This window comes from Bos taurus, chromosome 1, assembly GCF_002263795.3.
Source record: "Bos taurus isolate L1 Dominette 01449 registration number 42190680 breed Hereford chromosome 1, ARS-UCD2.0, whole genome shotgun sequence".
Taxonomy (NCBI): domain Eukaryota; kingdom Metazoa; phylum Chordata; class Mammalia; order Artiodactyla; family Bovidae; genus Bos; species Bos taurus.
In genome coordinates, this window is record NC_037328.1 from 121,654,485 (window position 1) to 121,679,749 (window position 25,265).

General features: G+C 36.0%; 1 non-coding gene across 1 annotated transcript; it reads left to right on the forward strand.

Moving 5' to 3' along the window:
• Nucleotides 1-2,777: 2,777 nt before the first annotated feature.
• LOC112448342 (U2 spliceosomal RNA) lies at nucleotides 2,778-2,972 on the forward strand. Its single transcript, XR_003036715.1, has one exon. It is a non-coding gene; the product is annotated as a U2 spliceosomal RNA (small nuclear RNA).
• Nucleotides 2,973-25,265: the final 22,293 nt, after the last annotated feature.

Below are 25,265 nucleotides of genomic sequence, written 5' to 3' on the forward strand. Positions count from 1 at the left end.
CCCTCCACCAGGGGATCTTCCCAACCCAGGGATCAAACCCACATTTCCTGAGTTTCCTGCACTGCAGGTAGACTGCTGAGCCACTGGGGAAGCCTCTTTGTAGTTTTATACATTTACATCTAGCATGTGAGTGACTTCACTGTTTACATTTGAATACCTGATCAAATATATTCTATACAATTTTATTATTTCTGCAATTTGTTAGCTAATAGCTAGTTGTCTCCATATCTCTAAGTAATCTGTCTTTCCCATTAATTTTAACATAAACTTTATATGTATTTCTTTGGCTCGTCTATCAAAGTTGACAAAGGCCTGGGGTTGTTCAGGCCTTAATTGTTGTTGGTTCAAGATGCAGGCATTTTCAGGGCTTTAAACACCACATCTATGCTGACCAGTAAACAAATTCACATCTCCAGGACAGATCTTTTTTTTTTTTTAATTAACTTAGTTTAACTGGAGGCGAATTACTTTACAGTATTGTTGTGGGTTTTGCCATATATTGACATGATTCAGCCATGGAGGTACACGTGACAGATCTTTGACTGTCAAATAGGACATATTCAAATTTTTACTTTACATATTTACATATCAAAATGAAATCTTTTATTTTGCCCACAAAACATGGTTCCTCCTATGATATTCCTCTAGCTCAGGAATTACCAGCACCATACACCCAGTATTTCAAGCTAAAAACTGAAAGAAATAAAATCCTTGGGCAACCTTTTCTTAGGGGTTCTTTCTCCTTCTTGCTGAACTCTTCAGTTCTAGCTCTGTGCCCTGAGATTTAAATAGGCACAGTAAATAATGACTGCCTCCTAAATAATCTACAATTATCCACTTTTCCTTTACAAGTCATGTCAATTTCTTCAAGTAATATCTAGATCTCTGAAAAGTCAATATTGGAGAAAGTATACTACTTTGCCAGAATATTCTTTTCTTCATCACCAGGAAGGTGTTTCTCAAAAATACCCACACCAACCTATACAGAGTAACTAATTTAAATTGGGTCTTTTGGTCAGGGAAAAACACAGGGCAAATATAATTAATTGTCATTATTTTATCATATAATTTTATAACCACACTCCCAAGCAATATATATATTTTAATCCCATTTCACAAGTCTCAAATCTGAGACTTAAAATAGTCAGCAAACTTCTCAAAATCCATTGTCTGGCTACAAAATTGACTTCTTTCCAAAATGTTAAGGTGGTTCCCCGTAAGAGCCTTCTCAACAATCAGTGAAGAATCAGAAATATCCTTTCTTCAAAATCTCCCAGCTGAGCCAAAGTCCAAATTTCCATGTGCAATTTCACCAAAGCTTTTACAATTTTTAACTACTGCTTCAATGACCTACCTATTCATCCCATACCTGCACATCTACCTTAACACAAAACAATTTAGAAATTAATAAAAATAAGAACTCTTCTCATTATAGCCTCTGACATCTCAACCTGCTTTTCCATAGTTGAGGAATACCTGAAGTTCAAAATGTCAGTCTCCAGGTTTTCAATATAATTTTTGTAGCAGTGGAACATGTACAGAGGTTATTTTGCCAGAGTGGTGAAATACTTTTATTAACTACTGCTATTTTACAGCAAGAAATAAGCATTAATTGACATATGAGTATGTAGCCAGAAATTTTGTGTACCCAAGGAAAATATTCAGCAATATATTTCTTATTGTTCGCTAAGTTACAAACCTATAGGTTTCTGACTCTGATGAAATGCTAGGTGGATGAAGTATTATTTGCCAAGATAGAGAAAGAACAAGAAGGTAGAAGATTTGGGAAGGCTGGGGGTAGGAAAAAGATACATTTTTCTAACTCTAGACTTGCTTTCCCCTGTTTTTGTTGTTTTTGCTAGTGTGTCAGAGCACAGTTGCTCAAACTTTCTCAAAGATAAGAACTACTTGAGTCTTTTTAAAAATCCACAGTTCTAGGTACTCTCCTTGGACATTCCAACCCTGTGATCTGAAGTGAAACTTGTAGAACCTGTATTTTTAACAAGTATGTTGAGAGGTTATTGATTACCAAAAAGACAATTGTGAAATATTTAGTGGACCATCTAGGAGCTATATAGTTAACAAGTAGGTTTTCCTTTCTTTATTTTTTTTTTTCTGTAAGAGTAGAGTGTTTTGTTGAAATAGCTATTTAAATGTATCCTTTATTGTTGTTATTTACTCACTAAGTCAGGTCCAACTCTTTGCAACTCCATGGATGGTAGTCCATCAGGCTCCTCTGTCGAAAGTGGGTTTCTTCCACTCCACTCCAACCCACTGGAGTGTATTGTCATTCCCTACTCCAGGGGATCTTCCGGACCCAGGGAGTGAACCAGCATCTCTTGCATTTTCTACATTGGCAGGCACTTTCTTTTAGCCTCCAAAATAATTTGGAGTTTTTTAATGAGTATCTTTAAAAATATTTTGCTGAAATGGCAAAACACTTTAATTGATTTAAAGTTAGAATTATATACCCCCAGAATGACTTCTGAGTTGGCTTTTTAGAAACCTTCATATCAGTGTTCTGAAATTTATCTTGGATATCTACGAAACTTCAGATAAACACTATTAAAATATACATGGAAAAAGTAAAATATTCAAAAAATATCAAAGTAATTCTTAAAAATAAAAGAGAATAAAAGGTATCTAACATAAGAGAAAAAAGAGGATATGTACTTAAAAAGAGAAAACTCTTAATGACTACTAAAAATGAAAAGATGTTCTAACACACTAGTAATTAGAAAGATACAACTTAGAGCTACATAAAGTTCCAATTTTCAATCGCTTCTCAGTCTTTTGGCTAAGATCAAGTGTAGTATCTGTTCTTCTCAGTTTAATATCTGATACGTCCTCTATCCAGTTTTCATTCATTAGCTTGGCAACTTTAAAAGTAATCATACCAATTGCTGACAGGAATAAATCTGTTGTACCAATCTACAGAGTAATTTAATGTTATCTAGTAAGGTTAGGGGACTATAAGTTGTATTATTAAACTGTGACTCTTTAAAAGTAAAACAGTATACTAAAATGTAAAGTTATGTATTATTTAATATATTTATTTACAGACTATTTTTATTACATTGATGGACCTATAAATAATTCTGTTCAAAACATCTTTTAAAAATGAAAGTCTTCAAAAATTTTAAACTGTAAATGAAGCAAAATGGAAAAATAGCTTTATATTTCTTATTTAAGCATTAAAAACAGCAAGCAGAATAATTATTCTGGAAAATATTTATATACTTAACGCTGTCTGGTTATTTTCTTTAAAATGTATTTCTCTTATAATAAAGTTGATTATTGATTTTTAATAAAATCATCTACAATCTTTTCCAAACTTGTTTCCAAAGTTGTCACCACCACCAAGAGTTATCATCAGTGTTTAGCTTCTTAACTGAATTTTACAAAGCATTGATGACATTGTCAGAGTTTAATTTCTAGCAGAATAAACTTCCAAAAGCGTTATTTTGGTTCCATTAATTGGATGCTTGATCAAACCATTTTTAGATCTAATTTCCTATGTGAAACATCTAAATGGCATTATTCCACTGCTTGTGATCTAACGGAGCTAAAGTATTCACAGCTTTTGCTGCAAATTTCATAAGTATTAAAAAGATCTGGAATAAAAAATAAATACAATTTACTTAAGAAAGCACTGCTGCTGCTGCTGCTGCTGCTAAGTTGCTTCAGTAGTGTCCGACTCTGTGTGACCCCATGGACTGCAGCCCACCAGGCTCCTCCGTCCCTGGGATTCTCTAGGCAAGAACACTGGAGTAGGTTGCCATTTCCTTCTCCAATGCATGAAAGTGGAAAGTGAAAGTGAAGTCGCTCAGTTGTGTCCGACTCTTAGCGACCCCATGGACTGCAGCTTACCAGGCTCCTCCATCCATGGGATTTTCTGGGCAACAGTACTGGAGTGGGGTGCCATTGCTGAAAAGCAATGCTTCTCAGAGTGGTATGCTCATACATTTTCTCCAAATTCACAAGTTAAACATATGAAAAGGACATCTTTAGGCAGTTTTCTTAATGTAACTAGTAACTTTTGAAACCCCACCCAATATTGTGCCCTCAGATTTGCATCTTCTGGGTGTCAGGAGATCAGTGTTAACCTTTATGGCCTCAATAATGGATAGAAAATGCCAATGGATATATTATACCAGTTTTTTGGGTTGCCCTAAACTTTCTTGAAAGGGAAGTTCATTACTTACTTTTTAATTAAACACATTTTTTTAAAACTCACTACTGAAACATTATTTCAAAGTGACCAGTAAATTAAATGGAGGTGTCTGAGAGATGATAAAACCACTCTAGCAAGACCAAGACTCACTGCGTGTGCTCAGCTTCTATACTCTGCACATTATTCATATTTATCTAAGCTCTTATTTCCTTTGTTTTCTCCAAACTCAGCATATGGTGGCCTGCCAGTATCATTTAAGTGGACAGCATGAAAAATTGTGTCCAATGCTTACCCCACCATCATGCAAGATTGGAAGGAATTAGCTGTCCCTGGCCACTGCTGACCCAGGGCATATTGTTTTATCATCAACACTCTGCATGCTGTCCTTAAAATGGAGACACCAGCCATGTTTTGTTTGAAGTGGGTGAGGAAAATAAAGTCGATTTTCAGATTTAAGCCCCTAGGGTGGTTATAACTCTTAATATTTCATTTGTCTCCCATTTTTATACAGCCATGACAAAAGCTGCAACTATTAGACAAAATGGACATATAACAAATAGATGCTAATTTTTAATCAATGCAATTGCTATGAATACTTCATAAAAAAAAAAAAAAAACAGGACAGATGTTAAATCAATCAGAATGTATGGATAAGAACAGTACAGTGACTCACAGGAACCAGAATGCCTGGTCTCCCCAGAATTGAAACTGTGCACACCCTGTAACCCAGCTCTTCTTCATGTATATATTTATTAGTAACTCTTAACATATGTGTACCTAAAGTACAGAGAAGGGTTTTCATTATAGCATTTGGATAAATACACTATGGGATACAATGGAATACAGTAGACTGATGTAGGTAGCTCTCAACATAAATGAGTGGGAAAAAATAATATTTGTGTAAACATTAAAAACTCACTGTATACTAATAAGTGTTATAAATAGCACATATATTCTAATGAAACTATAAAATCATGAAGGTAAAGCTAAATATCAGGTTCATAGTAATTACACCTCTGCATAGGGAGATGGAAATTAACTTGTGGTATATTCCAATTATAACTGAATGCAATATATATGGAACAAGATAGGTATTAATTGTGATCATTTCTGGGTGGGGTTAAATAGGTACTCTTATTTCACTTAGTATCTTATTTTTCCAAATTTCACTCAAAAACAAAACAGTATCATAAGGAACAATATTCACTTTAATTTGGAATCATATTGTTACATATTTACTTTGCCTACAAAACGTCCTCCCCTATTGACACCTCCAAGGGATTCAGAAAAAGAAGTATGAAAAATGTGGTATTTTATTTAAAAAATGTTCAGTTCAGTAGCTCAGTAGTGTCTGACTTTTTGCAACCCCATGGATTGCAGCACGCCAGGCTTTCCTGTCCATTACCAACTCCCGGAGCTTATTCAAACTCACGTCCGTCGAGTTGGTGATGCCATCCAATCATCTCATCCTCTGGCGTCCCCTTCTCCTCCTACCTTCAATCTTTCTCAGCATCAGGGTCTTCTCAAATGAGTCATTTCTTCACATCAGGTGGTGAAAGTATTGGAGTTTCAGCTTCAACATCAGTCTTTCCAATTCAGGATTGATTTCCTTTAGGATGGACTTGTTGGATCTCTTTTCAGTTCTTCTCCAACACCACAGTCCAAAAGTATCAGCTCTTTGGCACTCAGCTTTCTTCCAAATCTCTCACATCCATACACGACTACTGGAAAAACCATAGCCTTGACTGGATGGCCCTTTGTTGGCAAAGTAATGTCTCTGCTTTTTAATATGCTGTCTAGGTTGGTCATAATTTTTCTTCCAAGGAGTAAGCATCTTTCAATTTCATGGCTGCAGTCACCATCTGCAGTGATTTTGGAGCCCAGAAAAACAAAGTTTGTCACTGTTACCACTGTTTCCCCACCTATTTGCCATGAAGTGATAGGACCAGATGCCATGATCTTAGTTTTCTGAATGTTTAGCTTTAAGACAACATTTTCACTCTCCTCTTTCACTTTCATCAAGAGGCTTTTTAGTTCCTCTTCACTTTCTGCCATAAGGGTGGTATCATCTGCATATCTGAGGTTATTGATATTTTTTCCCATCAATCCTGATTCCAGCTTGTGCTTCATCCAGCCCACCATTTCTCATGATGTACTCCGCATATAAGTTAAATAAGCAGGGTGACAATATACAGCCTTGATGTACTCTTTTCCCTATTTGGAACCAGTCTGTTGTTCCATGTCCAGTTCTCACTGTTGCTTCTTGACCTGCATACAGATTTCTCAAGAGGCCGGTCAGGTGGTCTGGTGGTCCCATCTCTTTCAGAATTTTCCACAGTTTGTTGTGATCCATATAGTCAAAGGCTTTGGCATAATCAATAAAGCAGAAGTAGATGTTTTCCTGGAACTCTCTTACTTTTTTAATGATTCAACAGATGTTAGGAATTTGATTTCTGGTTCCTCTGCCTTTTGTAAATCCAGCTTGAAAATTTGGAAGTTCATGGTTCACATACTGTTGAAGCCTGGCTTGAAGAATTTTGAGCATTACTTTGCTAGTGTGTGAGATGAGTACAATTGTGCAGTAGTTTGAACATTCTTTGGCATTGCCTTTCTTTGGGACTGGGATGAACACTCTCCTTTTCTAGTCCTGTGGCCACTGCTGAGTTTTCCAAATTTGCTGGCATATTGAGTGTAGCACTTTCACAGCATCATCTTGTAGAATAAAATAAAATATGGGACTTCCCTGGTGGTCCAGTAGTTAACATTTCATCTTCCAATGTAGGGGTGTGGGTTCAATCCCTGGTTAGGGAGCTAAGATACCACCTGCCTCAAGGTCAAAGACCAAAACATGAAACAGAAGCAATATTGTAACAAATTCAATAAAGATTAAAATTTGTCCACATAAAAATCTTAAAAAAGAAAGAAAATATATAACCATCACTGTTCTTCACACTTTTTGACACATTATCCGTATAATTATAATCGGAGTAAGAGGACAAAGAAAAATATATGCAGAATTTGACTCCTGAATTAAGGAAATCATGCTCATGTTTAACTATCTACAATATATATTCTTGAAAGAGATAAATAACATTTCAGAATTGACAGCTTTACAATGAGAAATGATTGAAACATGCCAATAAAAGCTATATGAGTTTTATGGAAACAATGACTACTTCTCTTAATGTCTTTTAGTGTATAAGAAATGGAAACAGCTATCTTCATGCAAATTAACTAGACTTCAGTTGCACAAATTAAGAGAACTACAGTTTAATCAATCAAATGGTAGATTGGTTATAATGGATATCAAAATCATTCTTTAATAAGTTAGGTTTAGAAACATATCTATGTTCGGAAACATTCCGAAACATATCTATTTCAGAAACAAAATACAAACAAAAATGATTCGTATTGCAGATTCGTATGATTTCAGTGGAACACATATCATCTTCAAAATTTGCTAAGAAATTTCCAATCCATAAAACACTAAAAGAAAACTGTGAATCAGTCTAGACACACATTTCAAAGAGCTGATGAGGTTGCAACCACTTATGCCTCACTCTTGAGTTACCTTGATAATTCTCAGCACTTTCAGAGTTTTCTAGCTTCAAAGAGCCTACAAACTAACTAATTAATCCTTACACTACCCAGTGAGACAGTGATAAGAAATCCCTGGAAGAGAGCATCTAACTATATAATTCACACTTGCCTATATAGAATTCAGCATATATGTCATGTTGTGCTTTCCTATCTTTCTATTTCAATAAATCTTATGAGAGATTATATCCATATGTGAATACATGATTCATAGCTGTCTATTGTGTATAAAATGATGTACACTGCACTCAATCTGCAGCTAAAAGCTAACAAAGAAAGATATATGTACAGCCAACACATGAAAAACATCTGGTACATTCTGCTGTATTTTCCTTTCTCATTCATTTTACATCTTGTTCTTGGTCATTCCAGGGTGGACTTGATTTGAATAAACTACAGCTCTTCCATGGGGATATCCAATTCTCTTGTCAAAGATTAAATTATTTTCATTTGTTCTGAAATAAAGGGTTTTAAAATTAAGAACCTATAAATTATGCTGAATGTAAGGGAATACCATATGGGAAAGCTTCATCCAAAAGAAGGAATATTTAACTACTGTATTAAGAATTCTTTCAACTAGGATTCCCTTCTCTCTGTAGGTAGCTGGCTACAACAGTCTACCAAAACAAATCTATTCCTGCAGTAAAGGCCAGCAATAGGTCACTCAGGGAGAGCACTTTCTGCCTGCAAAGGGCTCTACATCTTTTTGCTAAAATAGGGGAAATCCTTATCCTGTTTCCCTATTTAACTGAAAATTCATTTTAAAATTAATCCTCTCCTTTCAAAGAAATTCTGAATTTCCTTCAAATTGCTTGACCCTTTTCTAATCTCTGTAAATATCTAAAATTACACAGATATACACATATGCAAGAGAAACAGTACGACTGGATGACTATCCAGTCTGTCCATGTGTTCTGTTTTAAAAATTCTCTCATGTATTATTTGCATTAAGGTTGTAATTGTAATTCAATGCAGGATCTATTTGACCAATATCCCAAGGACATCACCGAAGGATGTATACACAATGTGAGTTAACAAGATTTCTACCTACACACACTTTATTTGTAAATAAATTTACATAGTCAAAATAATCAGCTTTGCAGTCAAAGATACTGCCTAAAACTTTACTTTTTTAAAAATATCCTTTTTACCTTCAAAATCCAAACATTTTTTCCATTAAGTTTATCTAAAATAGACTGTTGAACATTTACACTGAATGAAAAAAGGTAAGTTGAAAATATTTGATTTCTTAGTGTAAGTAATAATTTCAGTTTTTCCTTAATTAATTGCATAGGGTTAGGGAAAGAGCTAATATGCCATATTGATGTATTATTTGAGCCTCTAGAGAAAATAAGACATAATTCATTAGTAAGGGGAAATAAACTGAGGATTTTTACATGGATCTACCTTGGAATAAAAGTTATGACCAACCTAGACAGCATATTGTAAAGCAGAGACATTACTTTGCCAACAAAGGTCCATCTAGTCAAGGCTATGGTTTTTTCAGTGGTCATGAATGGATGTGAGAGTTTGACTGTGAAGAAAGCTGAGTGCCAAAGAATTGATGCTTTTGAACTGTGGTGTTGGAGAAGACTCTTGAGAGTCCCTTGGACTGCAAGGAGATCCAACCAGTCCATTCTAAAGGAGATCAGCCCTGGGTGTTCTTTGGAAGGATTGATGCTAAAGCTGAAACTCCAGTACTTTGGCCGCCTCATGAGAAGAGTTGACTCATTGGAAAAGACTGTGATGCTGGGAGGGATTGGGGGCAGGAAGAAAAGGGGACAACAGAGGATGAGATGGCTGGATGGCATCACCAACTTGATGGATGGGAGTCTGAGTGAACTCCGGGAGTTGGTGATGGACAGGGAGGCCTGGCGTGCTGTGATTCATGGAGTAGCAAAGAGTCAGACATGACTGAGCGACTGAACTGAACTGAACTGAACCTTAAAACAGTTGAGATGTTTACAAACACTAAGCTCAAATTCCTTCCAGTTACAATTAAACATATATATATATATATATATATATATATATATATATAGACTTCCCTTGTGGCTCAGTTGGTAAAGAATCTGCCTGCAATGTGGGAGAACTGAGTTCAACCCCTGGGTCGGGAAGATCACCTGGAGAAGGGAAAGGCTACCTACTCCAGTATTCTGGCCTAGAGAATTCCATGGACTGTATTGGACTGTATGTATAGTCCATGGGGTCCTAAAGAGTCAGACACAACTGAGCAACTTAAACTTTCACTTCACTTTCACAATTAAATTTATCATATGTGTGTGTGTGTGTGTGTGTGTGTGTGTGTGTGTATGGGCTTCACAGGTGGCACAGAGATAAAGAATCTGCCTGCCAGTGCAGGAGACACAAGAGATGCCGGTTTGTTGCCTGCAGGGAAGATCCCCTAAAAGAGGAAATGGCAACCCACCCCAGTATTCTTTCTTTGAAAGTCCCATGAACAGAGAGGACCTGGCAGGCTATATAGTCCATGGGGTTGCAATGAATCAGGCATGATTGAATGACTGACGTGTGTGTGTGTGTGTGTGTGTGTGTGTGTGTGTGTGTGTGTGATGGAATACTATTGAGCCAAAAGAAAAGGAAATCCTATCATTTGTAACAAGATGGTTTGACCTTGAAGGTATCATGTTAAGTTAAATAAGTCAGACAGAGAAAGAACAAAGCCTGTATTTTCTCATTTACATGTAGAATCTTAAAAATGCCACTACAGAGAGTAGAACCATGATTTCAAGATTGGGGATTTGGGGAAATGGGGAGATTTGGTCAAAGGGTACAAACTTCCAATTTTAATATGAATAAGTTCTGAGGATCTAGTGTACAACATGATAACTATATTTAAAAATACTGCATTTTATATTTAGTGGCTTCCCTGGAGGCTCAGTCAGTAAAGAGTATACCCACAATGTGGGAAACCTGGGTTTGATCCCAGGGTTGGGAAGATCCCCTGGAGAAGGAAATGTCAACCCACTCCAGTATTCTTGCCTGGAGAATTCAATGGACAGAGGAGCCTGGTGGGCTACAGACCATGGGGTCACAAAAAGTTGGACATGACTAAGTGACTAACTTTCACTTTCATACTTAAAATCTGCTAAGAGAATAGATCTTAAATGTTCTTACTGCAGCTGGCACCCCTCAAAAAATGATAGTAGCTATGTGAGGTGATGAATGTGTTAAGTAACCTTACTGTGTAATCATTTTGTGATATTAATATACACAAATTATCACATTGTACTCAAACCTATATAATGTTATACTTCAATTATATCTCAGTAAAGCTGGAAGGGGAGAATATCAAGGGATTTTTTAAAAGAGTAGAAATGATAAAAACCTTTGGCTATAATATTAATCAGGGCTCTCCAGGGAAAGAGAACAAACAGGATATGTGTGTATATATATATATATATATATGTAAAAAGAAAGATTTATGTTAAGGAATTAGCTCACATGATTGTGGAGATTTGGCAAGCTCAAAATCTGCAGGATGGGCCAGCAGACAGGAAACCCAGGGAAGCTACAATTTAAGTCCAGAGGCAGAGTTCAGGCAGAATCCCATCATCTTGGGAAGTCAGGCTTTTTCTGCCAAGGGCTTCAGATGATTGGATGATGTCTACCTACCACTGTGAAAGGTAATCTGCTTAACTTCAAGTTTACTGATTTAAATATTGGGGCTTCCCTGGTAGCTTAGATGGTAAATCACCTACCTGTAATGTGGAAGACTTGGGTTTGAGCCCTGGCTCAGGAAGATCCCTCACCTTCATCTTAAAAAAACGCTTTCACAAAAACCTCTAGAATAATGTGTGACCAAATATCTAGGTGCTGTGACCTAGCCAAGTTTACACAAAATTAAACATTACAGCAGAGAAAGAAATTTTGTGAGATTTAATATGCACTGAAATACCTTGATGCATTTAGTCTGGTTCCGTCTGATACAGACAGCCAAGGAAAGACGGAGAGGCATTTAGTCTCATAACAGGGATAAGGTCGTGACCTTTTCAACTCAGTCCTAGGACTGCCATAGAAAGGAGGAATGTATCTCTGCTCATACCTTATGAGCAGTCTCTCTACCAATAGATCACAAACTTTGAAAACATCTGCCTACACAGAGCCACTGACCTGGGGAAGACATCATCAGAATTTGAGCTTGAACTGTAATGATTAGCTTTGGGATCTTTGACCTCAGTTGAACTAGAAAACCTAAAAGGAGTTCTCTTCGGCAAGAGAAGTTGTCTTCAGTCAAACATTCTATCCTGGGAAAACCTAACCTAGTGGAACGTTTGGTTATGAGACGATAACAAAAAAAAATCTGGACCACAGATAGCCAGTTTAATGGACTTTAAGAAAAAGTATTTGGTATACTAATATCAAAGTTTGTTGGAATTAAAAACAATGCAGCATTTCCACAAACTGTCTCCCGTTTTTGGATGTTTCATTTTTGAACAGGGATTTATCTTTACAAATTATTTTTGTTTTTAATGATTATATGCACATATGAGTCCTGCAATGCTTGTTTATGAGAGGTCAGATGTGGAGAAGTTATAGAAGACTGATAACAAGACCAGGAATCTGGATCTTATGAGATGACTTAGCCTAGAGTCAGTCAGTCAGTCAGTTCAGTCGCTCAGTCATGTCCACCTCTTTGTGACCCCATGAATTGCAGCATGCCAGGCCTCCCTGTCCATCACCAACTCCCAGAGTTCACTCAGACTCACGTCCATCGAGTCAGTGATGCCATCCAGCCATCTCATCCTCTGTCATCCCCTTCTCCTCCTGCCCCTAATCCCTCCCAGCATCAGAGTCTTTTCCAATGAGTCAACTCTTCGCATGAGGTGGCCAAAGTACTGGAGTTTCAGCTTTAGCATCATTCTTTCCAAAGAAATCCCAGGGCTGATCTCCTTTAGAATAGACTGGTTGGATCTCCTTGCAGTCCAAGGGACTCTCAAGAGTCTTCTCCAACACCACAGTTCAAATGCATCAATTCTTTGGCCCTCAGGCTTCTTCACAGTCCAACTCTCACATCCATACATACCACTGGAAAAACTATAGCCTTGACTAGACGAATCTTTGTTGGCAAAGTAATGTCTCTGCTTTTGAATATGCTATCTAGGTTGGTCATAACTTGCCTTCCAAGGAGTAAGCGTCTTTTAATTTCATGGCTGCAGTCACCATCTGCAGTGATTTTGGAGTCCTAAAAAATAAAGTCTGACACTGTTTCCACTGTTTCCCCATATATTTCCCATGAAGTGATGGGACCAGATGCCATGATCTTTGTTTTCTGAATGTTGAGCTTTAAGCCAACTTTTTCACTCTCCACTTTCACTTTCATCAAGAGACTTTTTGTTCCTCTTCACTTTCTGCCATAAGGTTGGTGTCATCTGCATACCTGAGGTTATTGATATTTCTCCCGGCAATCTTGTCAATTTTGCTTCTTTCTGGGTCTCCCATTTTTAACAAGGCAAACTACAGAATGATTGTAAATAAGGTCTAAGAAAAGAATGACACATTCTCTAGTGCCCAATTTGTTCTCTCTTATAAATCCCTATGTCATCTCAAAGATTTCATTTAAATGTCTTAAACATTGGATCCTGATCTTGTATCCATAAATGGGGAGATTTGATCTAAACATAGAAATAAATGATATGCAGATAAGTAAGCAGTGGTCCAGGACCAGATTTCCTAACTGATGCATGTATAAACCTATCAGAGATTCCCAGAAATATTTGGGTAAATGAAATAGGCTAATAGTGCTCTTATAAAACTAAGCAAAAAGGACATCACAGACAAAAGTGAGACTGCACGTAGCAATTTGATCTGGGTTTTGGGTAAATCCTCCAATAGCCAAATCAATGTTACATCATAAAACATATTTGAAATAGGTTATATATATTTAAAAAATTCAATTTCTAGTTGCTTTTCATTATTAAAGGAAATGTAAACTTCATGAAAACTAACCTTATATTGTAAGATTAACTTCAGTAAAATTTACTTAACTTTCATAAACAAATGTGAATTTTCTTGTTTTTTTTCTTTATGTTAAAATGATAGAATTAAATCAGAACCTCTTTGAGATTCTTACCATGTGGTGTCATGGCCACCATGCTAAACGGTAAACTCTGTGCAAAATTAACAGCAGAATGCTTATATCAAGGTTTCCCCTCTTCACAATAAGGTTATTTTAAATTATGACCATGAAATGTGTCTACTAACATCAAGAGCCAAGAAATATATTTGACAATAACAACAACAAAACTCTGGGAAGAGTAATATTACCAAAAGTTACTACCACATTTTTATTGGCGTGTGAAAAGGAAGTAGAAATTTCTCACCTCAGTAATATTAGGAGTCTTTTAATCATATTTTTCACACTAGTCAAGATTTGTCCCAGGTACTAATTCTAACTTTTAAAATCTTTTTTCCTGTAGCTTTCTGGATATTGTAAAAATGCTGAATAAGTTTGTAATTATGTAAGTTTCATAGAGCTTTATTTTGGGGTGAGAGTTTTTGTTATAGTTTATAAAAGATATTTTCCTATTTAGACCTCAGGGCTATTTGGGGACCTACAAATAAATGTGATACCAGCTGTTTCAATTCTTGATATCTAAAAGGTTAATCATTTTTAAGTTAAATAGGATATATAAGTTAGCAGAAAGAATGTCTTTCCCTTTTAACTTCTAATAAACTGTATCTATAGTTTAAAAAGTGTAAGAGAAAAGATGTTGTCATATAAAAATGTGGGGAAACTGTGGCTACATAATTAAAAATCACTTGTGAAATAAAAAATAAAATCCTCTTTTTTTTAAACTTTACTTATGAGTTGGGTCAAATAAAGCCCCATACAACTTCAATCACTGTCCTGACATTTTGTCTGCTTTTGAACTTTGTACAGAAACATAAAAATTAAATAGTGTTATAGGTTGACAAAAAAATAGATGGACAAATGTATGATATATGTTGATTCTCCACTTCTACAATCTTAATCACTATTTTTCTTTTACCTTGAACATTAACACTAAATTTTTCAAGATATAATTTCTTTAACATAGGGATACCAATTATGTTTTATTTCCCTTTTGTTAAAAAATGATGTTGAATCTTTTCTCTTTTTTTAAATTTTCAAGTATATCAATATTCTAGTTAATAGAAATAATACTTCTCCAAGTATATATTTGCTGCTCATTTTTAATCTCTATGCTGACAACATAATCCCAATTATGGACAAATATATTTTTCTTTCTTGGTTTATTCTCTGAAGATTGGATAAAAGGCATTTTAGTGACTCCACAATTCTTTTGGAAAGAGATCTCAAAACTAAGTTCTTTCATTCTTCATTTTCAACTCAACTGTATGACGAAATGTGTTCCAAAAGTAACTGGAATTGTTCATAATTCATGCTTTCCTGGAGATAAGAGTCTTTAAAATTATTAACTAGAAGCTTCTCTGCACTATGATCAGGTTAATAGAGATTATTACAAAGTTTTCTGGGAATTGAGTAGGGTTTCTAAATACATAAAATTAATGAAAAGATAGTTGAAAAATTTGATAACTGAAAGAAATCTTAACTATGAGAATCAGTGAATTATATACAGTGCTTTTTTCCTGCAAATTACATATGGTCTGCCCTCCATATCCCCTGGATGAGCATTTTCAGATTCAACCAACTGCAGATTGAAAATATTTTTTTTTTAATTCCAGAAAGTTCCTAAAAGTAAAATTTGAATTTGCCATGCCCAGTAATTATTTAGATAACATTTACATTGTATTAGGTATAAGCTATCTGCCAATAATTTTAAGTATACAGGAGGATGTACATAGGCTAACTGTAAATACTATGCCAATTTACATAAGGATTTGAGAACTGGCAAATCTGGGAATATTCAGAGGGGTTCCTGAAACCAATCCCCCACAGAAACCAAGGAGCAACTGCATATTTTTTTTTAAAGGAACAGCTCCTAATGCACTTTTTTGGTTCTTTCTCTGCAATTATGCTAACAAGTATCATGCTGAGAAAGGATTAGTCCTGATGGACAATCAAAGACAATGCTTCCTTCCTGGTAAAAAGGTGAGAAAAGATGTTGGCATCTGAGCTGCAGTTATTAGGCATTGCAGCAGGAGGTCCATATGACCAGTTAGTGAGCACAATCAGAGTCAGCTGAAGTAGAGGAACTGCCTTGTCACTAGGCAGGCTCCTCTGTGCCGTCATATATGTAGCTTCTCTGACTTGGTGGGTGGAAACCACACAGCACACATCTTCCTGACAGTCCGACATGGTGTCCTTCTCTCAGCTTGGCAGCCATGACACCGGCCAGGTAAAAACTCCTGGTGGGATGAAGCATTTGGCATAGCAGCAGGACGTGTGCACCTGCAAAATCTGAAGGAACGGAAAACATTTCTGAAAAGAAGAGCTAGGAAGGACCCAACTACTTAGGTCTATATTAACAATAAAAGGTGAGAAAGCAAGATTTCAAACACAAGATTAAAATGTATTCATTGAATTCTCATAATGTTCCCTGTAGTAGCCAATATAGCAAAATGATGTAAAAGGTAGAATAAAATCTCCTGCTAATTTTAATGATACTGCTGAGTGATTATATTTTCATATATTTGTATACTTCAGTTTGTGGTTTTTTTATGGCCTCCTGAAAATATTTTCCTTAACGTCAGTTTGAAACCCAAAAATGAGGTAAGATTTATTTTTTTTTCTTTAATGTTGACATTATGTCAAAACTCAATGCTAACATTTTTGAAATATTCATTTAAGTAGCATAATAGGGTATGTGTTAGCTTGCCCTATATATATTGTAGAGACTACTGATATTAGCATGAGAAAACAATAGGTCTCCAAATGAACTAATCATATAATACTAAGTAAACACGCCTTGTCTAAAGAATATGGGTTAGGTTACATTCCAAAAGAACAACGTGGAATAAAAACATAGGATCTAATACAATCATTTTTACTGTACCTCCCAGAGATTGCTTTAAGGCAAAGGTGACCACAAGGCCAGTGGTAGATGGTTACAAGCCGTCTTCCCCAACATCTGTGTAAATAGATTCAAAGAACCAAAGGCTGCAGTTTCAAAAATTAAACTACAAAAGGCCATATCCATAACTGTACACAAAATCGCCTTGTCTACCCCTTCTTCTTACCCCCTACCACTTCTGGTGCTATTAAAGAAAAAGAATGTGTGAGGACCACCAAGGTGAAAAAGGGCAGCTAAAGGACATGGGAATAATTATTTTCCAGGGTGCCTTAAAAGTCATTAGTCTTTCTTTCTATATTCTAGGAAAAGAATATATGTGCATATAAATCAAGGTAGTGGGTTTAAGATACATGTTGGCAAAAATGGGCAGCTGCTATTGATATTTTTCTTTCTGTTTTAGTACTGTCTTAATTTGTTGCAAGAACCTGAAATATGGCACAAAGGAATGATGCTAGCAAGTTGTCTGTTGTGTGCCCTAACACAAAACTGGCTACCCAAGTCCTCAGCACGAAAACTCAAGGAGCCCTTCTGTGTGTCTTTAGCCCATCAATCTAACATGATCGTCCACAATTAAACTTAAGGAAAAAGAACAGATTTTGAACAAAACAGAAAAATGATGTGACTGTGAGGTTGTGCAGCAGAGTAGGGGAGTAATGCTGGTGGTGGTGTAGCTCATGTTCTAAAAACTTAGCCTTTAACCTTTATTGAAACCATTGTGTCAGGTGCACAACATACAGTTAAACCACTTCAAGGTAGAGATGAAACATTAAGACTTTCAGAGTTTCCTAAGGGTAGGAGAGTTCACACATGGCAGTGCCAAGACCAAATTTATCTCATCCCCAGGTTCCTTTTCTTTCCTCCAAGCCCTGCTATATTTCTTTCAGAATTATCAATGCATAGATGAAAAATTTGCTGACATTGGAGTCATTTAAAATTAAGATTCAGAAAAAACTGAAAATATATACTAGCTTCCCTAAGTAACAAGCAAGCTACTTCCTTTCTGATGGGAAGGCTGTGAAATTCACCATGCCTCCTTTTGTTTACTAATTGCTAAGAATCCAATCTATTCTCTACCCAAATAATACCACAGTCATTAGCATTTTATTTACTCTGCTCCATGGTCTTTTCTTCCTTTCTCTGTAGCTGTATTACATAACCATTTTTTGAAGCAGCTAAAGTCCTTTTGATTTTAGAACCATCTAGGAAATAAGAAATATGTTGTATAATGTACTATGCGTCTATGATGTGAGAGCATAGTTTCACATTCCCGTTTTATTTTCCATAGCTTTCTTTTTTTTTTGCTTGTTCATTTAATGGAGTGGTAAAATAAGTCCTTGTTCAAAATGGTCAGCTTCAGTTTCAGATCTTCAGTGATGCTTGGAGGTCTTCTGCATAAAACATCAGTTCCTTGAACTGGCAGAATAAATCTTTCCTGATCCTGCCTTCTTTCTGGTTTCCCTACCTTCCACTTTAAGTGCTAGAAAAGCAGCTGCTAATTGTTCAACACATTTCATTTTATATTGTTTGAGATAATCCTGTAAAGAACTGTAATGTCTCCCTGCTTCCTGGAGATTGAAGTGAGGATAAGCTGAGATTTGAGAGTCATTGTTTAGTCACTCTGTCATGTCTGATTTTCCCAACCCCATGGACTATAGCTGCCCACCAGGCTCCTCTGTCCATGAGATTTCCCAGGCAAGAATACTGGAGTGGGTTGCCATTTCCTTCTCCAGGGGTTTCTTCCTGACCCAGGGATCAACCCAGAGTCTCCTACATTGCAGGTAGATTCTTTACCAATGAGCCACGAAGGAAGCCTGAGGTTTGAAAGTATGGTCTTTCAAAACAGCAGCTCCACATTGGCATGAAAACCAGAAAACTGAGCCATCTCAGAAAAATGTCATGAAAACTACCTATAAAAGTGACAGACCAACCATAAGTTTTTTCCCTCCACTCTCCCTTCTGATACCCACATTAATACATATGTGATAGGAGAGAAAGAAAACTTTTAATGACAAACAGCCTGATGTCATAAAGCACATGGAGAAAGTCAACTACAGGACAGTTAAGACCACAGCCTAGAGAATGTCTGAAGGGAAGCCAACCAAGGAGGAAGTTCAAACCTGCAGAGTCCCCAGGAGCCTCTAGATAGGGAAATGGGATTTGAACAATTGAGCCCTCCATCTTTCCCCTCACTCTGAGAGACCATTTGCAGTCAAGTGTGTCTTCCCCACTTTCCCCTAAAAGCAAATAATAGAATGGTTCTTCTATTTAATTAGATGCCAGCACCTGGATCCAACCTCCATCCACTTATTTCTAAGAGTTAGGTCTTACACTTTCTTCCATTTAGAAGAATCTCATCATAACAGTTGATTTGGTCATATGGTAAATCTATTTTTAATTGAAAATTGAGAATATACAGAGAAGCCAGTGCACTTCTCACTTCAGGCATTCAGGCAAAAATGAGAGAGTCAACTTTCCATAATAAACATAGCAACCAGTATTAATCAAGGAATGATAAATTGATATACACTATAATTTCCTACAATTTAAACCTTCAATGTTTTTATTTTTATTGTTTCTTATTTTTATTAAAATATAGTTGATTTACAATACAATATTAGTTTCAAGTGTACAACATAGATATTTAATATTTTTTATAGATTAAACTCTAAGGTTATTATAGTCAGGACATGGAAGCAACCTAAATATCCATCAACAAGATGAATGGATAAAGAAGACATGGTACATATATCAATGGACTATTATGGTATAGGTGAACTCATTTACAAATCAGAAGTATAGACACAGACGTAGAGAACAAATGTATGGACACCAGTGGGGGAACGAGGGTGGGATGGATTGGGATACTGGGATTGGCATACATATACTACTATGTATAAAATAGATAACTAATGAGACTGACAGTGTAGTACAGAGAACTCTACTCAATGCTCTGTGGTGACCTAAACAGAAGGGAAATCCAAGAAAGAGGTGATATATGTATATGTGCAGCTGATTCCCTCTGCTGTATAGCAGATACTAATGCAACATTGCAAAGCAACTGTAAAAAAAAGCCTTTTAAAAATTGTTTAAAAGTTGTTGTAACATACTGTCTATATTATCAGTGTTGTATAATACAACACATCTTATATCTTTTAAAAATATTTTTATTATAATATAGTTGATTTACAATGTTGCTAGTTTTTGCTGTGCAGCAGAGTCAATTATACATATATACATACCCACACATATACTCACTCTTTTTTTAGATTCTGTCCCCATATAGGTCATGACAGAGTACTGAATAGAGTTCTCTATGCTATTCAGTCAGTTCTTATTAATTAACTATTCTATATATAGTAGTGTGTATATGGCAGTCTCAATTTCCCAGTTTATCCCTACCTTCCCATCTCCTTACTGATGACTACATTTGTTTTCTCCCTCTTTGACTTAACTTCTGTTTTGTAAATAGGTTCACTCATATCATTGCTTTTAAAATAAAGTTTATTTAACTTACCTTTAAAAATGTAATGTACTGATGGGAGGTAAGTACATAGGAAGCATGCATTGGTGGTTATCAGGGAGGTGGGTAGGAAGCAAAATATCACTCATTAAAGAAGAATCCATAAAGGAAGGGTAAGCAAGGCTCTATTCTGTTTTACATATCAGACTGAATGCTACAGAGGATACAAAGTTGGATAAAAATAGGATATTAATATAATATTTAACTAAGCAAAATGAGCAAAATATCAGTTATATCCACTGTGCTGTTTCATGGCAGACATTCTTAGAAATCATCAGAATATATATAGTGCACACTAAGAAGGCATAAGCTACACCAGTTCAGTGAAAGAATACCTCTTAAGGATAAAGTGGCCTAAAGTATGAACACAGACTATGTTATTATTAAACTATCTTGAGATTTACACTATTAATAAAATCTCTTTTCTGTGGTGTGTACAACTCAGTGTCATTCCTAAAAGATATGAGTCTTAGGGAAAAATAAACCACTATTAGTTTACATTCCATAAAATCTTCATAGAAATGAAATAATATTTTTCTAAAAAAAATGTGGAGAAAAGCTTTGAAGTACAAAAGTCACTGTGAGGCCTGTGGGGTTAGGGGAATGGTAAAACATCTATGAGTTGGTTGTATGCCTATTTGAGGATCAGGAATTCCTTCATAGTAGCTAACATATATCATGGCCAAACAGGATAATAGAAAGTTTGAAAACACTGGAGTTATAGTCAGTTCTGAAAATTGGCAATGCCATTTACCAGGTGCATTAACTTGGACAATCATTCTCCTTCTCTGAGCCTCAGTTTCCACATATGAAAATCTAACATCTAATCTGTGTTTTGTCCAATGCTTTTTATAGCTTCACTGTCTCAAACCAGGACATTAGCCCAGTTATTTCTTAGTATCATTTTTTTTTTGGTCAACAATACCATTTACCTCTCTCAAAGATGGCATTTTTTCATCCAGCTGCAGTTAAACTGGTGCCCTTTTTTTCATCACCTATTCTCAACTTACTTCTCAGCCATGGCCTCCATTAAGGAAGCTGGAAAATCGAAATACTGATTTTTTTTTTCAGCCTCCATTGTAACTGTGTGGTCATGTGGTGTACTTTTAGTTAATAAGATTCAAATGAAATCCACTGAGAATTCTAGGAATTTCTAGAAAATTTTGCTTTCAAGATAAAAATGGATCCACTTGACTTAGGTGGATCTCCTTCTTTGGTGGCTCAGACGGTAAAGCATCTGTCTATAATGCGGGAGACCCAGGTTTGATCCCTGGGTGGGGAAGATCCTCTGGAAAAGGAAATGGCAATCCACTCCAGTACTCTTGCCTGGAAAATCCCATGGGAGGAGCCTGGTAGGCTACAGTCCATGGGGTTGCAAAGAGTCAGACACGACTGAGCGATTTCACTTCCCTATTTGAACACAGATGTAATACCTAAAAGTACATGTTCTATGGAGGTAGCAACAAGAGAATCACTGAGATACTATGAGCATGCAGTGGAGCAACTGAGCCAAAGGCAAAGCTTCAGGCAAAGCTGAAGCTCCAATACTTTGGCCACCTGGTGCGAAGAACTGACTCATTGGAAATGATCCTGATGCTGGGAAAGATTGAAGGCAGGAGGAGGAGGAGATGACAGAGGATGAGTTGGTTGGATAGCATCACAGACTCGATGGACATGAGTTTGAGCAAGCTCCAGGAGTTGGTGATGGATAAAGAAGCTTGGCATGCTGCAATCCATGGGGTCACTAAGGGTCAGACATAACTAAGTGACTGAACTGACTGAACTGGGTCACATGTGGGGGAAAAAAAATCCTGTTTAATCCATGGTTTTTTTTTCTGGTATGGGAAGTCCAAAGCATTCCTTTCTGGTACAATATTTCTTTTGCTCCTTATTCCCTAACAGTTTTGTTTTTGTTTTTGTTTTGGCCTTTGACACTGATTATTTGTAATATGCAATTTCTTTGTTAAATGCATTCAATGAGATAACACTGGAATATTATCTAAGGGACACTGCATGAGAAATAATAGGTGCATTTACTCGGTTTTAATATCTATTAGGACATAAGACTTTGGGAAAATATTTCTTGACTTCGGTTTCATCTTATATATAATAACTTAACTAGATAACATTTTATATTTAAATCTCAAGAGAATAATCTTATAATCTTTCCAAGGACACAACCAGAGGACATGGTATATTAGAGTCTGGGTTAGAATCACCATATGGAAGATGGCAGCTTGATGAGCCTATCTGGGAGGATGCAGAATCATGTAAATGTGTAACCCCTGCAAGGGCTTCCAAGGTGGCTCAGTGGTAAAGAATCTCCCTGCCACGCAAGAGATGTGTTCAATCCCTGGGTCAGGAAGATCTCCTGGAGAAGGAAATGGCAACCCACTCCAGTATTCTGAGTCCATCTAGTATTCCAACCCACTCCAGTATTCTTGCCTGGGAAACCCCATGGACAGAGGAGCCTGGCAGGCTATAGTCCATAGGGTCACAGAAAGTCGGACATGACTTAGTGACTAAAACAACAGCAACAACAATAACCCCTGCAAGGGCAAGGGGTAGACACATGCTGGCTTCTCTAATCTTCTTGCCCTCTAATTCTCCTGGTATCATCCCCTGGCTGAACTCAATTAGGAAGTGATTTATATGGGAGCCTGGGACCACACCACACAGCTCTAAAACAGAGCATGGCCAGGGAGGTTTGAAGGGTAAATTTAGACACACAGGACTATGCACAAGCAAATATCGGAAATAAATTTGACATCAACAGATTAAAAGAGAGATGGACTCAGGAAGTACTTTAGTTAGCATTTGTGAAAGAATCAAAAACAGTAAACAGAGCTTGTGAAACAGAAAACAGAAAAAATCACCAAAATGTAGACAAAAATCAGACCAAATTATAAAGACAAATATGTTTACCTTTCCTTCTTTGGACGTCTTTTTACCCTTTTGATGACCTTTCTTCCGCTTTCAGTTATTTACTCATTGATTGATTCACTCAACAAATACTTATTGAGCACCTACAGTTTTCCAGGAACTAAGCACACGTAGTCTTTATTATTCTATTCATGTACACACCACGTTTCTTTTCCCTGGACTTCTTTCCTTCTAAACACTCTTCTAGTAAATTCTTGTCCTTCAAGACCCAGTCAACAGATCCTGCCCTAAGGTTTCTAAAATCCCTCTAAACCCAGTTAAGAACTTCCTTCCTATTCACTTCAAACACTGAGTTTGTATGTAATTTAGCACTTGTCACAGCAATTATTGGTCTTATCTTTATTCTCCAACTGAGATAAAAATATTTTGAGAGGAAAGACTATAAAGATCACTTCTTGATCTTTGTCAGAGTTTATTTTACAAAAATATTTGTATATAAGTTTTAGTGAATTTATGCTGATTTTTGGGAAATAAAATGAACTAAACAACGGTCATCTGCCAATTCCTCTGAACTGCTTGACTATAAAAACTGTCAGCGTTTTTTAAGCAATTACATAAAAAAATCTCAAAGTGGAAATTTTTGATTTTGTAACATTGTGATACATTGGCCCGAATTTTTCCTTCAAATTTGTCTGTAGTTCCAATGGGGTTTGGGGGTAATTACTTATTAGTGGTGACATGTAGCTTTTATGTCTAATTGCCCACTTTTGAATCTTTATACTGTTTACTAAAACCATAAGAATTGATAGCTAACTTAGCTGAAAACCAACTACATGTTTTCTTTTTTGTCTTTGTTTTTAATTTACAAAGACTAATGTACAGAGATATTAAGAATCAAAAGGACAATTTTTTTAATATAAAACATTTGTCTTTGTACAAATGGCAACAGATTGAGGGATTATGGTATGAAACATTATAATATGGGGGACATTACTTACTCCTTAATATATCCTATACACTATTTAGCCCCTCTATATTCCTTGCATCATGTTACCCACACTACAGCTTTATGAGCTAAATAAATAATTTTCTGAAATACATATATAAACTAAAGTTTACCTAAGAAGTCATAGTTAATATAAAGATTCAATAAGTCAATAAAAATCATAAAATGCACAGTTCAGACTGGGAACTTATTCTTCATTCATAAGCACCAAAACTTTTTGTTTTAAATAAAAGAGGTACTGGGGTGGCTAAAAATTCTAATGTTATAGACCATTTAAATTGTCTCCAGAGAGGCACAAATGTGTCCTTGAGCACACGACTGGGATGCCATATTGCTGGTATAATTTAAATTCCCTTACTTTGAAACATTTATGCTGGAGCTTTATCATTACAGCTGGGGCATCCTACATGACATGAATATTTTCAAAAAACACCCTGAAATACACATCTTAGTGATCAATTCAGCACTTGCAATTTCCCAAACTTTATTTTAATCAGCAGTTAATGATGTATGGCACTTCTAGTAAGTAAATGAATGTTTGAATTGCTGTAAATTATTTTAATAATTGCTCAGCTAACCGTTTAAATTATCAAAGATCTTTACTTGTGCAATGTCATATAAATGCTGGAAATTAAAAATTAATCAACACGATTTACGTAACTAAAAGCTGCCATCTAATGGGATATTTTTCAATAAGACGACAGTAGTAATTATGCTGAAAAATATTCATTCCTGTAGTTTGAACGATTATAGCAATTTCCACCAGGGGATTTCGCAGTCAGATCCTAGTTCTGGGCAACAGTGATTAATATAATGGTTATTAATGAGAAGTCATTTTGATACTTCTAGCAGTGTTTAGGTGTCAATGCCTTGAATGCAATGTGTTTAGCATATTAATAATAAAGACTGCTTCGTACTGAGTAAGTAATTTTATTGATATTTTCCCTTATCTTCTATAATGTAGAAGGTCAATTAGATGTATAGAAACAATGGAACTTTTCAGAGCAGGACTTCCCATTTCTCTGTGTTGACATCTTTTAACTACGTTCAAAGTTTATTAAATGTGTAAAGGTAGTACAGTTACAGGAA